Raw genomic sequence first — 18,203 nt, 5'->3', positions numbered from 1 at the left:
TGAAGAGACTGAAAAGGCATTAATCTCCAAAATTTATAAACAGCTTCTACCGCTCAATAGAAAAAAGGAAAAAGAAAAAAAAGAAAAACAACCCCAGCAAAAATTGGGCAGGTGATCTAAACAAACAATTCTCCAAAACAAGACATACAGAAGGTCCAAAAACACATGCAACGGTGTTCAACATCACTCATTAGTAGAGAAATGCAAATCAAAACCACTAGGAGGCACCACCTGACACCAGCCAGAATGGCCATCATCCAAAAGTCTACAAACCATAAATTCTGGAGAAGGTGTGGAGGAAAGGGAACCCTATTACGCTGTTGGTGTGAATGTAAATTGGTTCAATCACTGTGGAGAACCATATGGGGATTCCTCAGCAAACTGAAAGTAGAATTACCCTTTGATCCAGCAATCCCTCTCCTGGGCATCTATCACTCTGGGTATATAACACACCTCCCCCCAAACCAGCTTATAAGAATAAATATATGTAACCCAATATTCACAGCAGCATTTTTTACCATCGCCAAGATATGGCCTATCCTCAGTGTCCATCTGCAAATGGATGGATAAAGAAGATCTGGTATATATATATATGTATATACACACACAAAGGAATATTAGTCATGAAAAGGAATGAAATTCTGTCATTTGCAACAAGAGGATCCATATGAAGGCTATTATGCTCAGGGAAATACATCACAGAGGAAGACAGAGGCTGCATGTTACCATTTACAGGTGAAATCAAAAACAGAACAAGAGGACAATATAACCAGGTAGAAACAGGCACACTGATACAAAGACACAATTAGAAGTTACAAACCAATAGGGAGAGGAAAGTGAGGAGGGGCAAAGCAGATATGGTAGATTAAGTTGCAGAGCCTATGACATATGACATATATGAGCTACAAGGGTATATTGTATAGCACAGTGATAGAGCCAAAAATTTTATAATAGCTTTAAATGGAGTGTAATATATGAAAAATTATTACATATAAATGTTCATGTGATGCCTACATAGCATTGTAAGTAACGTACACATGATGCAAAAAAAAAAAAAAAAAGAAAATCAATGAGCACGCATTAAAGAGACAATGGATAAAGATCACAATCTGCAGGAAAGTATTTAAAAATTCTACCATTCTTTTATGATAAAAAAATATGATCTAGGGTGTGAGGAGGGTCCCCAAAATTGTGGATAAACTGGGTTAAGACCAAGGCCTTAGTCATAACATGACCCCGAACATACTTAGTGATGAAAAGTGAAAGCTTTTCCTCTAAGACAAGGAATAAGAGTGTCTCCTCTCACCACCACAGTTTGAAAAGTCCTTCCAGAATGATTAGGCAAGAAACAGAAATAAAGCCATCCTAGTCAGGAAAAAAGAAGTGACCTGTCTCTGTATGTAGACATTATAATTTATGTGTGGAAAATAATACCACCACAACAACAGCACCAATACAGCAACAAACAATAAATAAATGATTTTGGCAAACATGGCAGGATACAAAACAGACACAGAAAAATCTGTTGTGTCGTATACCCAAAAAATAAATACCTGAAAAAGTTTTTTCAGTCCTATTTGCAATAGCATTCGTCACAATCACTTAACAATAAATTCAACCAAGGAAATGAAGTTCCATGCCTTACAAAATATAAGGTACTGTCAAAGCAACTGAAGACATAAATAAATGAAAAGTGACACCATGCTCACAGCTTACAAGAATGAATGTTATAAAGGCCATACTTCCCAAATCCATGTATGGATTCAATGTAATTCCTAACAAAAGCACCATCAAAGAAAAATAATTAAAATAATGTTATGGTATGGAAACACGGAAAGACCTCAAATGTCCAAAGCCTTCATTTTTTATTTAGGCAATGAATTTTTTTCCATTTATATTTTTTCAGCAATCATCACAATACAATTTTGTAGCATTCCCATCCTTTTAAGGAATATTTTCTTATTTCTCTTTATGAGCACGTATTTTCAATGAATTTATGGTGGTTCAACTGATTTCTCTTGATTACTATCGATGTTGCAAAACTTGAGTGAATTCACTGATTTATTCATAGGTTTGGGAGACATCATTAGGATAGTGTATGTTCAGCATTATGTCATCCGCAAACCTGACAAGTTTTGTTTGGATTTCTTTCTTGATTTTTTCTTTCTTCCTTTTGTCTTGCTTTTTATGCCTTCACCTGTGGCATGTGAAAGAGCCCAGGCTGGGGGTCAAATCCCAGCTACAGCTGCCAGCATTCACCACGGCCACAGCAACACCAGATCTGAGCCACGTCTGAAAACTACATCAGAGCTCACCACAACCCCAGATCCCAGACCCACTGAGTGAGGCCTGGGATGGAACCTGGATCCACATGGATACTAGTTGGATTGGTTTCCACTGTGCCACAGTGGGGATGCCTGGATTTCTTTAATTTTTATTTTCTTGTCTTAGTGATCTGGCTATAACTTCCAGTGCCAAGCTGAATTAAAATGGTGAGAATGGACACTGTTTTCTCTTAAAAGAGTAGCTATCAGTTTTTCAACATTGGGCATTTTGATAGCTGAGGGTATACCATATATGACATTTATTAAGTTGAGGTTATTTCATGGAGAGTGTTTTTTCCCCCAAATACATTTTCTTTTTTTACTGGACAGCATGGTGACCCTGTTACTCATACATGTATATGCTCTACTTTCTCCTATTATCATGCCCCATCATAAGTCCCTACACATAGTTCCCAGTGCTACACACAGGAGCTCATTGCCTGTCCATTCCAAGGGCAAGAGACCACATCTACTAAACCCAAGCTCCCATTCTTCCCTCCCTCCCCCTCTTCCTTGGCCACCATGAGTCTGTCCTCCAAAATGTGAGTTTCATTTCTGTGGAAATGTTCCTTTGTGCTCTACTTTAGGTTCCATATATGTGACATAATGTGGTATTTGTCTTTCTCTTTCTGACCTACTTCACTCAGGATGAGAGTCCCTAGTTCCATCCATGGTGCAGCAAATAGCATTATTTTGTACTTTTTTATGGCTGCATAGTATTCCATTGCACTTTTATACCACCTCTTCCTAATCCAATCATCTGTCATGGATATTTGGGTTGTTTCCATGCCTCGGCTAATGTGAATAGTGCTGCAATGAACATGTCAGTGCATGTGTTTTTTTACAGAAAGTTTTGTCCACATATATGCCCAAGAGTGGGATTGTTGTGTCATGTAGTAGTGAGATTGCTGTGTCATATGGTAGTGGGATTGCTTTGTCATGTGGTAGTGGGATTGCTGTGTCATATGGTAGTTCTGTGTATAGTTTTCTAAGGTCCCTCCATAATGGTGGTATCAGCGTACATTCCCACCAAGAGTGCAGGAGAGTACACTTTCTCCACACCCCTCCAGCACTGGTTACTTGCAGACCTTATAAATGATGGCCGTTCTGACTGGTGTGAGGTGGTATCTAATGGCAGTTTTGATTTGTATTTCTCTAGTATTCAGGGATGTTGATCATTGTTTCAAGTGCTTGTTGCCATCTGTATATCTGCCTTGGAGAAATGTCTGTTCAGGTCTTTTGCCCATTTTTCCATTGGGTGGTTCGTTTTTTGCGGTTGAATTGTAAAAGATGTTACAATCACTAGTATATATTAGTGATTAAGCCCTTGTCAGTTGCATCACCTGAAACTATTTTCTCCTATTCTGTAAGTTGTCTTTTAGGTTTTGTTTTGATTTCCTTTGCTGTGCCAAATCTTGTCAGTTTGATTAGGTCCCATTGGTTTATTTTTGCTTTTTTATCTGTTGCTTTGGGAGACAGACCTGTGTAAATATTTGTTATGGTTAAGGTCAGAGAATATTTTGCCTATGTTCTCCTCCTGGATTTCGATGGTGTCTTGTCATATTTTGAAATATTTCAGCATAGACAATGCAAGCAAAGAGGCTAAGAAAAGACTGTAGAATCATGTGTCCCGACAATGAATATACTAAATCCCCCAAAAAAGGTTTGTAGACCAGCCCTTTCCTGGTTACAGGGAGATACAGAATGGCATGATTGCATGACAAATATACCCTGTGTTTTTTTCTATTCAAAACAATAGGGCAATAATTTGGGGACCTAACGGGGCATTTGGATCTGCTAATTATAATTTTCATAGGCTGAGAAAATGGAGAGGGACCTTCAGAGAAATTCTAGCTTTCAAATACATTAGCATGCTTTGGGATTGGCTGGCCCATAGCTAAAATTTGGAAAGGCCACTGCAGAATACTCAATGGAAATTAGGTGAAGCCTTACAAAGAGTTTCCTTATGAGATGCAAATTATACTTATGGTAACCAAATGTAATCATCTAGATGCCTTTGGACATCTCCCTACTTCATTCTAGCTGGGTTCAGACTTGTGTCTTTGCTCCTTATGTGCTTATGGTAGGACAGGAGATACAGCTCTCTTTCAATTCATGTCATCAGATATAGCATAGTCAATGCAGGAATTGTTATTTCCATCATGCATTAACAAATACAACAGGCATCCATCTATTATGATTACTTCTCAACCTACTGCTCTCTGGCTATCTGTAAATCTTGTGGAACCTTGGGAACAAAACCCCACTTTACATAATTTACATAATATATTTCAAATGGCCCTCTATAGAGGAAAAAAATGATTGGTTTGATTCTTGGAGCTGTATTTACTATTATTAGAATCATAACTTCAGTAGCTATGGCTGCTACAGCCCTGTCTCAGACAGTTCAAACCCATGCATTTTTAAATGATCTTGTTCTAATCTTGTCACAATTGTGTTGTGGGCAACAATCCTTAGACCTGGCCTTCTGAGATGAATTGGATAGTTTAAAAGATGTAATTTTTGAATGGGTTCAGAACTGGGGAGTATATGCACACACAAATGGAACTTCCTTGTCATTGTAATATAACTACTTGAGATCACTCTATTAACAGCATCTGCAATTTGGAAAAATTAAGGCTTAAGTTTTGGGTGTCTGAATGCTACCAACATAATGCTATGGTCAATATTATTCTATGCTAGATAGTTTTACCTTACACAAAGACATTCAAGAATTTAGCTCCATGGTCAGGTTATTCAAAGTATTTTATCATAATTCCAGGATTTTGATCCTCACACCTGGCTTGAAAATCCAAAGATTTCCTTTATTGCTGTTCTGTCACTATATTTACATTTTTTCCTTTGTTGTGCAGTCTGCAGAATCAGATTGATCCTTAGAAGCCAAATGAACACTCTGCAACCAAAATTTACTATGGTGGTTCTTAGGCAACATGTAAATAATAAAGGGGAAGATGTTGGAGACCACTGTACCGATGACCTCTGAAGAAAGCAAACTTATTGGTATGTGCAAAAGCACAGGAAGCCACAGAATGCTGGTGATGGCAAAGGCCAGATAAGCCTGTCTGCCAACACAGAGTTCCAAAGTGCAGGGTCTCCTGTCAAAATAAGATAAGGGGCTTATATGTTAACTACATTGTTCTTTAAGCAGCTACGCTATATCCTAGATGCATACACCTGTGATTTTCATTGCTATTAGTCTCCCTAAATCTCACTAAGTGATAGCTTTGATACTCCCAATGCCTGCTTTTGCTCACTTACCTCAACAAGTCACCTTCCCTAATAAAAGTCTTGTGGGATAAAGCCTAGAGGCCTTTGTTAGCAGAACAGAGTGCCTCCTTGTCCCCCCCTTTTAAAAGATAAACTTACCTTGTGTGTTTTTTATGCCATGCAGTCTCTCTTTTAGGATCAGTTTTTGACCTGCAGTTCAGGACACAATAATGAAGCCCTCAATGTGAAAGAAAAAAGATGATGGACAAATGCCAATGTTACCATAAAAGTGCTTAAAATAAGCAATCATGAACAGGCTTGATGCTCAAGAGAAACTTATGAAGCATATGTTTCCTTAATATCATCAAAACTCCATATGCAAGAATCAAAGGTAAATATGGAACTAAATGTAACACAATTAAAAATACATGCTACATGGAGTTTCCCTGTGCTTCAGTGACTTTAGAACCCTGCTAGTGTCCATGAGGATGTGGGTTCCATCCCTGTCCTCATTCAGTGGGTTAAGGATCTGGCATTGCTGTGGCATAGGCCTGTGGCTATGGATTCCATCTGACCCCTACTTCTAGATTTTCCATTTGCCATGTGTGTGCCCCCCACGAAAAGACAAAGAAAGTATGTCATACCAAATAGGCTAAATGTATGCAGAGAGAGTAGACAATTACATACAGGGGCGTGCTAAGGGATTGAAAAGGAGGTAAGGTTTCTATGTTTTAGTCAAATTTGTAAAAAAACGGAGCAGCAGTAGACCATAATAAATTGTAAATGTACAATATAATACCTAGAACAACCACCACAAATGATATACAGACATACATTGAAAAACACTACAAGTAGGTATTCTGGCTGTGATGCAGTCTGTTAAAAATCCAACTGCAGCATCTTGCATCCTTGCAGAGGGGCATGTTCCATGGCTTGCCTGGCAAAGAGTGTTCAAGGAACCAGCATTCTCCCTGTGGCATAGGATTGCACCTGGAGCTCAGATTCAATACCTGGCCTGGGAACTTCCACATGCCCAGGGACAACCTTGTTTTTTTAATGTAGGTATATCAAAGCAAATTTTGAAATTCTCTTCAAGTAGCCCATAATCATAACAATGATTTTTAGAAAGCCATGACATAGTTGTCATTAAATCTAAACACTTTACATACAACAACATAAAGAGATCAGCAGAAATCGGAAAACATGATCCACTTACAGCCTGTTCAGAAGAAATTCATTTCAATGAAACAATTGAGACAGACTGAAAGGGAAAAATGGAACCAAGATAGAATGAAAAATTAATGAAAGAAAACCAAGAATACTTAAACCTATTAATATTAGAAAAATCAGATCAGAGAAAAGATAATATCATGGAAAGATACTGTATAATGATAAATGAACAAAACCCTAAAGAAAACAACACCACAATCTGGGATGTCTTTGTACCTGAACATGTGCAGTAAACCTAAACGAGTGGAAGAAATAGACAAATCTGGAGTGGGAGGGATCAGGAGCTTGGGATTATCAAACACAACTTAGAATAGATTTACAAGGAGATCCTGCTGAATAGCATTGAGAACTATGTCTAGATACTCATGTTGCAACAGAAGAAATGGTGGGGGAAAAACTGTAATTGTAATGTATACATGTAAGGATAACCTGACCCCCTTGCTGTACAGTGGGAAAATAAAAATAAAAATAAATAAATAAATAAAATTACAACAGGACACTTCAATATTATTCTCAGTTCATAGAACTTGGCAGAAAACTAACAAAGATACAGAACTCAACAATACCAGGAGTTCCCATTGTCGCTCAGCAGGGTAAGACCCTTACAGAGTCTCCAGGAGGATTTGATCCCTGGCTTCCTTCAGCAGGTTAAAGCTACCAGTATTGCCACAGGTCACAGACGCAGCTCAGTCCCAACATTGCTATGGCAGTGGCATAGGCTGGCAACTGCAGCTACAACTTGATGCCTAGCCTGGGAACTTCCATATGTCATGAGTGCAGCTATTAAAAAAAGGAAAAATAAACATCACTAACCAAGACAGTCTAACTTTATAGTACAGTACATTCTACCTAACTCAGAATACACACTATGTCCAAGGGCCCATGAATCCTACACCTAAGCCAAAAACTACACCTCAACAAACTGAAAGATTCAAAACCATGCAATGGGCTGTCCTGCCATAGTGTACAAAAGTAAGATAAGCAGAATAGGAAAAGCACCACACACTTGGAAGCTAGTCCACAGTTCAAGCAAGAATCTTTTCCCAAGCCCAGAGTCAAAGAGCTGTCAAGAAAAACAAAATCCTACCCTCAATGAAAGAAAAAAGAAACTACAGCCTATCAATTGAGATATAAATGCAGCAAAGCATTGCTGAGAGGAAAATTCATGACACAAAATGCAAACTTTAGAAAAGATAAAATGGGTCTGTTACTAATCTAAACATCCTCTTCAAGGAACTACATAAAGAAAAAAAGGGCCTAAAGGATAAAAGGAAATCAATTTAAAAGTTTAAAAAATTAAGTTCAATGAAAGAGAAACAAGACATTTTAATGAGGAGTCCCATTGTGGCTCAGTAGTTAATGAATCTGGCTAGGAAAGAGGAGTTTGTGGGTTGAGTCCCTGGCCTTGCTCAGTGGGTTAAGGATCCGGCATTGCATTTTGCTGTGGTGGGGTTGCAGATATGGCGTGGAACCTGAGTTGCTGTAGCTCTGGCATAGGCCAGCAGATACAGCTCTGATTTGAACCCTAGCCTGGGAACCTCCATATGCCACAGGAACAGCCAAAGAATTGGGAAAAAGTCCAAAAAAAGAAGAAATTTTGATGAATCAAGGAACTGATTCTTTCAAGAGATCAATAAAAGTGATAAAATCTAAACTACCCAACAAAAAGAAGTGAAAGACATTTTATAGAATCAAGAAGGAAGTGGGCTTTCACTACATCCCTGCAGTAATAATAATAGTAACAAAAATATAAATGTGAATACTATGAACATATAAGATTAACACCTAGGTGATATGAACAAATTCTTCAGAAAGCATACACTGACACAGTTGAGATAATTCTCCACTATAAATGATACTCAATTCTCAGGAGTTCCCTGGTGGCTCAGAAGGGTAAGGATCTGGCATTGTCATTGCAGTGGCTCAGGCCACTGCTATGGTGAGGGTTTTGTCCCTGGCTTTTGAAATTCTGCATACCACAGGGTTGCCAAAGAAGTTACTTACATCTTATGACTAAATGTTTAAGAGAAGTCTGCAGACCTAGATGGTCAATACTGGAGTATTTTGCCAATCATTTGTAGAATTAACACCGATTCTACATAATGAGATAGAAATTGTAAAATTTCACCAAACAGTGTAAGAATTAACATCAGTTCTCTATGATCACCTCGAAAACATTAAAGGGTGGGGGACACATGTTCATTCATTTAATGAAGGCAGTATTAGCCTTACTCCAAAATTAGAAAAAAGCAATATAAAAAAGTCCAAATCCCATCATGGCCAGAGATGCAAAGAATCCCAGGCGAAGTATTTACTTGGAGATATATATATACACAAGAGAGACACGCACAGAGATCATGATCACTGCCATTTGTTTCAATCATGCAAGACTGGTTGATAACTCTAAAATCATTGTGGATGGATTCAAACACTCTGCCATGTTAAATTGATGGAAGAGGAAAAAACACTTGATACAACAGCCAGTGAAGAAAAAATTGACAAAATTCTACACTCAGTCTTGATTTGAACATGTAAAGTTTGAACTGTGAATGGAAGTGAACTTCCTCCACTTAAAACACCTATGAAAACTCTATAATGATATATTTTATAATGAAAGACTGAACAATTTCCCTCTAAATCCAGAAATGGAGTAAAGTGTCTGCCATCACCACTTAGTAATGGCCAGGAAGATCTAGGTAACATACTACGACAAGATGTAAAAAGTAGGTAGGTCAGGAAGAAAGAAAGCAAGAAAGAAAGAAAGCAAGAAAGAAAGCAAGCAAGCAAGCAAGCAAGAAAGAAAGAAAGAAAGAAAGAAAGAGAGAGAGGGAGAGAGGGAGAGAGAAAGGAAGAGAGAGAGGGAGAGAGAAAGGAAGAGAGAGAGGGAGAGAGAGAGAAAGAAAAAAGAAAGAAAGAAAGAAAGAAAGAAAGAAAGAAAGAAAGAAAGAAAGAAAGAGAGAGAGAGAAAGAAAGAGAGAGAGAGAGAAAGAGAGAGAGAGAGAAAGAAAGAGAGAGAGAGTTAGAGAGGAAAGAAAGAGAGAGAGAGATAGAGAAAGAAAGAAAGAAAGAAAGAAAGAAAGAAAGAAAGAAAGAAAGAAAGAAAGAAAGAAAGAAAGAAAAAGAAATAAAACCTTCCCTGTTTTGAGATATGATTGCACACCTATAAATATCCCAGAGCATACTAAGAAACTCACAGAATCAGAGAGTTCAGCATAGACACAGGATACTAGATCAATATACACAAACATGTACTTCTAACAAAGGGACATGGATATTAAAAATGCAGTACTGTTAAGAATTGTTGAAAAAGAAGTATAAATATACCAAATTCTGGGGCTGGGTATTAAAAAAAATGAAGAAAATATGGAGCTACACTCTGGATTGGAAGAATATCAATGGATTGGAAGATTCAAGATATTTTGAAAATAATGGATTCTAGTCAAATGGCTTCTTGAGTTTCAGATTTAATCCAACTAATATAAAAATCCCAGCAAAGCAATGGTGGCTAGAAGACTGCATTTAACTGGCAGAGACAGATATAAATTGGACAGAAACAAGAAATAAAACCTTCCCTGTTTTGTCAGACAGAATAAAGAACTCAAAAACATAACCATGCTCTTACATTTATGTGTTTCTACACAAAAGTGCAAACACAATTTAATGGAGATATGGTAATCTTTTGAGCAGGTGACTATCATAGGCAAAAAACAACAAACATCAAAGTATTGAAATAGATGAACATCACACACAAACTACAACAACAAAAATTTAGGTATCACCACAGTGAACAATTACGTAAATTGGAGCAAGATTCCACACAAAATGTAAAACCTATACAAATCTTTGGAGAAAAAATGAAAGTAAGATTTTTTCAAATTTAGGATTAGGCAAACTGCCAGATTTGATACCAAATGCATTGTCCATAAAAGAAAATATTAACAAGTGAGTACAAACTGAGTCTAAATATTTTTTAAATTGTGTTCCTTGGAAGTCTCTGTTAAAAGGATGACAAGAAAAGCTAAACCCTAGAAGGAAATACCTACAAACCACACTCAGTTTTCCAATACAGATCAATTTCTATAAAACCAGTTGAACCTCAAAAATCTAGAACTTCCTTCTTCATGAAAACACTAAAAGGCAGATGATGCTGGTGTTGTGGGAGGGGCCAGAGGCTCCAGGAAGGCTGGAGGCTCTGGGCACCTACAGCTGGAGACCAAGGCTCTTCCACAAAGGCTTCCAGAGCTGCAGGGAGGCCAGGGTCATGGCCCAGGCAGATGAGGACAAGGATGGGGAGCTTGTGGGGGCAGAGCTGAGGACAAGGAAGACAAAGCTCCCAATCACCAAGGTGGCCCACCGAGTCAAAGACATGAAGATCAAGTCCCTGGAAGAAAGAGATCTCTCTCTTTGCTCTGCCCATCAAAGAATCTGAGATCATCGACTTTTCCTGGGGGCATCCTTCAAGGACCAGTCTATGAAGATGATGCCTGTGCAGAAGCAGAACTTGCTGGTCGGAGGACCATGTTCAAGACATTTGTCACCACTAGGGATTACCAAGGACACGTTGGTTTTGGTGCCAAATGCTCTAAGCTGGTATCCACTGCCACCCATGGGGCCATCATTCTGGCCAAGCTCTCCATCATCCAGGTGCAGTGTGAAGGCTCCCGGGGGACAAGATTGGCAAGCCACATATCATCCTTTGCAAAGTGCCTTTCCACTGTGTCTCCATGCTGGTGTGCCTCTTCCCTGCCCCCAGGGCCACTGGCATTGTCTCAGCCCCTGTCCTAAGAAGCTACTGCTGATGTGGAATTGATGACTGCTACACTTCTACCAGGGGCTGCACTGCCAAGCTGGGCAACTCTCCTGAGGCCACCTTTGATGCCATTTCCAAGAGTACACCTATCTCACTCCTAGTCTCTGGAGAGATGGTGTTCTCCAAGTCTGCTTCTCAGGAATTCACTAAGCACCTTGTGAGTACGCACATGAGAACCTCTGTGCAGAGGGCCTAGGCTTCAACTGTGTCCACCACATAATTTTATATTAGAGGAATAAAATGAATGAAACTGGAAAAAATCCAACTCAATGAAATACCTAGTCAATGATTAATATTGAAGGCTATCTGAGAGTTTATTGCATGTCCTTGTTTGTTGCATTTCTCCAGGAGAAAAAAGAAAAAACAATTCCAAACTTTAAAATCACCCAAAACAAGCAAACAACAAACACAAACTAATCCAGATCACTAGGCTTAATTAATAATCAGGTGAGGTTTTTTTTACTTAATAAAATTCTCCATTACTTGTTTTTTCTTCCCAAAGCAACTTAAATATGATCCTTTGCCACAGAGAGTAAAGTAGCACAATATTAAGGATACCTATATCAGAGTTCCTGCTCTCTCTCAGCAGGTTAATAGCCCAACATGTGTGCAAGGATATGGGTCCCATCCCTTGCCTGCCCAGTGGTTAAGGATTAGGCTTTTGAGGCAAACTGAGGATTGTAGGCCACAGATACAGCTCAGATCCTGCATATGCCACATCATTGCCACAACAGTTGCAGCTTCATGTGTGCACCAAGCCTGGGAATTTCCCTATGCTGCACTTGCAACCCAAAAAGAACAAATACATGCACAATAAAGGTACCTATGAAGAAAGCTGTTGTTGCTTTCTGTAGTGTATGTGGGTTTTTTTTTAATCTTTATACATAAGTCAATAACATGCATATAAAATGTGGTCTCCTTTCATTTGACTTTAAAATAAATGATTTTTACTATTTTACATTGTGTATAAAACTTTAAGACTTCTCTCATTTTGCCCTTTTGCAGCAAGGAGAATAAAAGCAGTTGGCATTGAAAACAACCATTACTTCCATGATAGGCACACTGAAACAGAAATAAGCCTTAGCAGTAAATCTGTTAAGAAGCACGTGTTTTCTGCATCTGCTTCATGTCCAGCACCATACCATCATTTTTTGTTTTGTGGCCATTCTCAGTAAATCTCCCATGACTAGTAGGTAACACATTTGCATGAAGACTTTGTACCTGAAACTCATTTTCTATTTTCTGAATCTGTGTCTATGAATTCTAGGACTTGCCTTTTATATCAAAATACATGTAGATAGGTTTATGTAATAAGAACAAGTCTACGCCTTTTACATACTGGTTTTTAAAAGACAAATGCTACTAAATGCATCAAGTCCTTTACTATTTGTGATTGTCTCCATGGAAACACTACCTGGTGAGTAGATATAGCATAATTAATGGCACATTTGACTTATTAGAAAAGTATTTTCCCTCTACTTCACTTCATCAGCGTATACACAAAAATGTTGATTGATATTTGTTCTCATACCCCAAAGTACTTTTCAAAAACATCACTTTTCACTATCATGGTCACACTGAGAAAAAACTGCAAATGTTGTAACGAAACCATAGCTTACCATAGTTTTCTTTTGTACTATGCTACACTACTCTCTTTGCCAAAGCATTAAATTATACCAAAATTAACATATACTAATGAAAAATTAAAGCTACATATGTTTCTATATACATTTAAGTGCTGAGGGAAAAACCACCCATGTAAATATCCCAAGTATTTATCAAAATACTCCAAGATGTCTCCAGTCCCCCTCCCAGACACCCATGACCCAGGGCTGCGGTGGCATATAAAGAACCCAGCTTCACCAGGAAGGAGCATCAGAACCTTCTGGACAAACATGATCACAGGCAAGAGTCCTCTGGGAGTGCAGCAATCAGGGAAGAACAGCAGAAGCAATAGCTGCTGAGGGTCTGGGCTGGCATCATGCTACTCCAGGGGAGCAGCCCACTGAGGTCTGTCCAAGCTATCACCAAATCTTTCCAAAAGTTGCTGGTGGTTGTTGTGATTGGCATCGAGCTGAGCAAAACACATACAGGGATACTGGCTATCCTTTGTACAATTTTACTTTACCTCTAGTTGATTTACAGTATTCTGTCAATTTCTGTGGTACAGCATAGTTACCAGTTATTCACATGCATTCATTTTCTCATGTTATCCTCCACTGTGTTCCATCACATGTGATTAGATATGCCTTCCTGTGCTATATGGCAGGATCTCATTGCTTATCCACTAAAATCTAAGAGTTTGCTTTCACCAACCCTGACTTCTTCATCTATTCTACTCCCTCATCCCCTCCATTGGCAACCACAACTGTGCTCTTCAAGTCATGAGTTTGTTTCTCTTCTGTTGACAGGTTCATCTATGTCCTGTATTCCAGATATGGTGATATCACACGGTATTTTTCTTTCTCCTCCTGAGTTACTTCTCTTAGTACATGTGTCTCTAGTTCCATTCATGCTGCTGCAAATGGCATTATTTTTCTTCTGTTTTATGGCTGAGTAGTAGTCCATAAGGTATGTGCTTTTAAAATGTAAAAAGTGTCTGATGTTTTATATTCTGTGTTATACCTCTTTTAGGACACCCATTGACCTGCAGCACAGGACAAGAGAAGAGTGGTGTCCAACCTGGGGCTGGAAGAGAAGGTCAGCTATGAGTTGGAAAAGAAAAAAAAAAGTTCTGCCAGGAGTGGGAGGAAGTGAAAGTACAGAAGGCAAAGTGGCTAGTCTGGCACTCCATGGAGTCTCAACTGTGAGCTGGCAAGTAGAAACTGTAAACCAGGATAACAATGGAGATGAGTCAATCACAATAAATTACTTAATATATTCAATTGCTTAAAGACATGTTGAAAGAGTCCAGGGATTTGATAATAGAGTCTAAGGTAGAGGCATTGTTTGACACTGTTCTAAACATAACCCTTGGTCTCCAGGTGAAGGAAGTATGGACCCAGAATGTTGGGATCATGTGGGAGAAAATTTAAAGCACACCCATCCTTTTGGGTCCTCTCTTTCTGTTTCTGTTTTTTCTACATGGGGACTAACAAGGACATTTTGGATCCCTTGTGGGAACATAAAGAAAAGATCATATCTTCTATTCCCCTCAACCTCAGGATAATGCCTTTCTTGATGTGAATTTAAATAAACCGTTAGCTGTGGAAGCAGCACTGACTTACCTTCCATCAGCCCTAAAATCTGCATGCCCTGTAACTATTTTCCCTGACCCTTAAGTCACAGGGCAAAATATGCATACACACATCCCTTTTGACTTTGAAGCTCTTAAGCCTCTTCATGATGGTATGATTCAGAATGGAGTTGCAGCTGCCTTTACTATGAGCATGGTAGAAAGCATGGGGACACTCCATCTTCCCCCATGGTATTGGCATATGAGAGCCAAAGCCACCCTAGATGGTGGAGATTATTTCATTTGGAGGTCTATTCTGTTGGCCTTCTGTCAGGAACAAGCTGGTTTAAGTCAAAGAAATAATGTTCACAATTCTTTTGAAATGTTGGTAGGGACAGGGCCCATTCTTGACCTGGAAAATCAATCCTTGGGCATATGAACAGCTGTGTGTAGGAGTCCAATGGGCCTGGATGACACTTCCTGATTAGAAACACCCAAGCATCGATTGTACAATATCTTCAAGGCCCTACAGAACTTTATCCACAATTTGTGGACCACCTAACTGAATGGGATGGTGCCAGGTGGTACACTCTCAAGCAGCTGAGATGTCAATGAATCAATTGGCATATAAAAATGCCAATCATGGCTGTAAAAGGGCAATGGCCTCTGTACAAATTCAGGGGGCATCTCTGAATTTGTGAAGGTGTGTCAAGATGAAGGGAGTACAGGTCATACTCAAAGAGTGCTTGTTACAGCATTAATACGAACACACTTTGAATCAGGTCTCTTTTGTACTGACAGGTTTTACACAGGAGGATCTTTTTTTATGGCTAAACTTCAAACTTAGAAATAGGAGGTCTCCATTTTGCTTGTTTGTATGTGTATGGCATTGCCAAAATTAATTCATAAACGAGCTCTACTTAACTGGCATAAAGGAAATTAAGCACCTACATAAATTCTCAATATACATAAAGTAAATCCATTTTGGGTTCATGTGACCTGGAAGATATTCAGTAGTTGATATTCATTACTATCAAAGTTTGTTGATCAAATGAATATATACATGTCTTTAGAGCCATCAACATTTAGTATGCATGATAAAGTATTGTACCTAGATTTAATACAACTCAAATGAGATATTGAGGCTTCAGTTACTGAATAAAAACTAAACTCATTTAAGACTTAATTGTGATGTTTGGTGACATCCTGAGGTGTCCTGTAAAAAAAAGTAGGATGTGTGTTTTCAGTAGAAAAAAAAATGAAGGAATAATGGAATTACATGTTTATTAAGGGAAAAGAAAGTAAGTCTCTCTTATAGCTTGTTACTCTAAAGGGAAAATAGTGGACAAAGTAAAGTGGATACAGAAAATAATGGAAGGTTTGTGGGAAGTGAACAATGAGAAATAAAACTTATACATTGTCAGGAATGACTAAGTTTAAACTTTCAGTAAACTAATGTAAAACCTGAATTTTAATGTAGTCTCTCTTAAAATAAGGTTTTCTTAAAATATTGCTTTTAGTAAGAGATTATATGAATTTCCCTGCCTTTAATGTGTATGTGCTTTGAAAATCCTTTGTCTCATTCATTAGACAAATAACAAATGTTAAAGAATAATCTATGATTTTGACCATGCATTTTTATAGTATTCCATATATATAATATATATATCATCATATATATACATATGTGTATATATTTGTGTTTAGCAAGTTTGTAAACAAACAAAGAAACAAATAGTTTGTTTACAAACTTGCTAAACACAAATTACAGGAGAAACCATGTCAAATAAAAAATGGGATGGAAAAATTATTCCCTCCTTGCCAGAATTCTGCCACCCTAATGCCCTTGTAACATGGTAAGAGTCTGCTCCTAAATCACAGAAGTTAAGATAACTATGCAATAGCTGTAAATACCACAGTCAGGGCTATGGGAAGTCCAAGAGGGCTGCTTGCTTCTTGCCAGCTCCCTGATGAAACCAATGAAAAAAATGGTTGAAAAATGTGTTTTCCATTTGGGACATACGTTCTACAGTCCTAATAAGGCTATAATGGGTAACTAAATGAGGGTACTTAAAAAAAGAAGCCCTTTATCACAGCCCTCGTTGCTATAACGACCTGTTTGTGCTAGTAAGGCTTTTGCTGAATTTTGTCACGTCTGGGGAATTTTACATGTCACTGACATCCCTTATAATCCCCAAAGACAAGTAATAGTAGAAAATGCACATCATAAATTGAAACTCCAACTTAAAAAAGCAAAAGGGGGGAAGAAGAAGTCTCCTCCACCCTCACAAGATTATTGAGAGAAGTTTGCTTACTTTAAAATTTTTCATGTGCAGTGATCAAGGAGTAATGCCCATAGAACAGCATTATGGCCAGCATATTCCTGGTACCTCCCCATTAGTATACTGGAAATCACCTGAAGAAAACATATGGGAAGGTCCTGATGCTTTAATAACTTGGGGTAGAGGTTATGCTTGTGGTTTCCCATAAATTTTGGCTGCAGCTTTCCAGATTCCTGTAAGGTGTATAAAAAGTGACATGAAGGAAGGCCACCTGTCACATGACTTCTGACTTATGACACTAGGATCTAACCAAATAAGGATGATACCAGCAACCATCTGAGGATGACAACAAGAACCCAAGATACCAAGCCAATAACCTGGGTCCAAGTGAAGGAGACACTTAACATGGCAGAAGAATCCCTGTGTCAGGGAAAGCTACCTATGAATCCTGAAAATCGACACACTGCCACCGTTACTGTCATCACCCTTGCAGTAACTGGGGCTAATGGGGAACAATACAGTCTTTCCTAGACCTCCATTATTGAGAGCTATGAGAGGGGAGGATAAACCTCCGTTAGTATACGTAATGATACACAGATCCTCTCATGTCCAAAAATGTCTACTTTACCAGATATGCGTTTAGAGGGTGCCCCGTGTAATTACACAGGACACATGGTACCCATGCCTTTTTGTCTTAGCCATGCCTTGGAGTTTGCCTACACATAATCAGGTCTGGTTGATAGAAACTCCAAAAGGAACAAGGCGAAAAGTCCCTAGGTTGTTGCTATCAATACTAAGTATTTGCAAAGGAACATAGTCACAAGATGATAAATATGCTAAGCTGTCTGAAACAATTGCTAAACAAGCTCTTTCCTGGATACAGGGAGAAACAGAATGGGATGGTTGCATGGTGAATACACCTTGAGTTTTTGTTGTCTGTTTTTCCTATTCAAAACAATAGGGCAATAAATTGGGGACCTAACAGAGAATTTGGATCTGCTAATAATAAAATTCTTAGGCTGAGAAAAGAGAAAGGGGAACCAATTCTAACTTGCAGACAATTCTAACTTGCAAATACATTGGCCCACATTGGGATTTGCTGGCTCAAAACTAAAAATTGAAAAGGGACCACTGCAAAATACTCAATGGAAATT

General features: G+C 38.5%; 1 pseudogene; it reads left to right on the top strand.

Annotated features, from left to right (window-relative positions):
* LOC110257875 lies at positions 11,031 to 11,812 on the top strand (annotated as a pseudogene).

Source organism: Sus scrofa, chromosome Y, assembly GCF_000003025.6.
Source record: "Sus scrofa isolate TJ Tabasco breed Duroc chromosome Y, Sscrofa11.1, whole genome shotgun sequence".
Classification (NCBI taxonomy): Eukaryota; Metazoa; Chordata; class Mammalia; order Artiodactyla; family Suidae; genus Sus; species Sus scrofa.
Note: the sequence above shows the minus strand (reverse complement) of the source record. Positions and strands in the feature narration are given on the sequence as shown.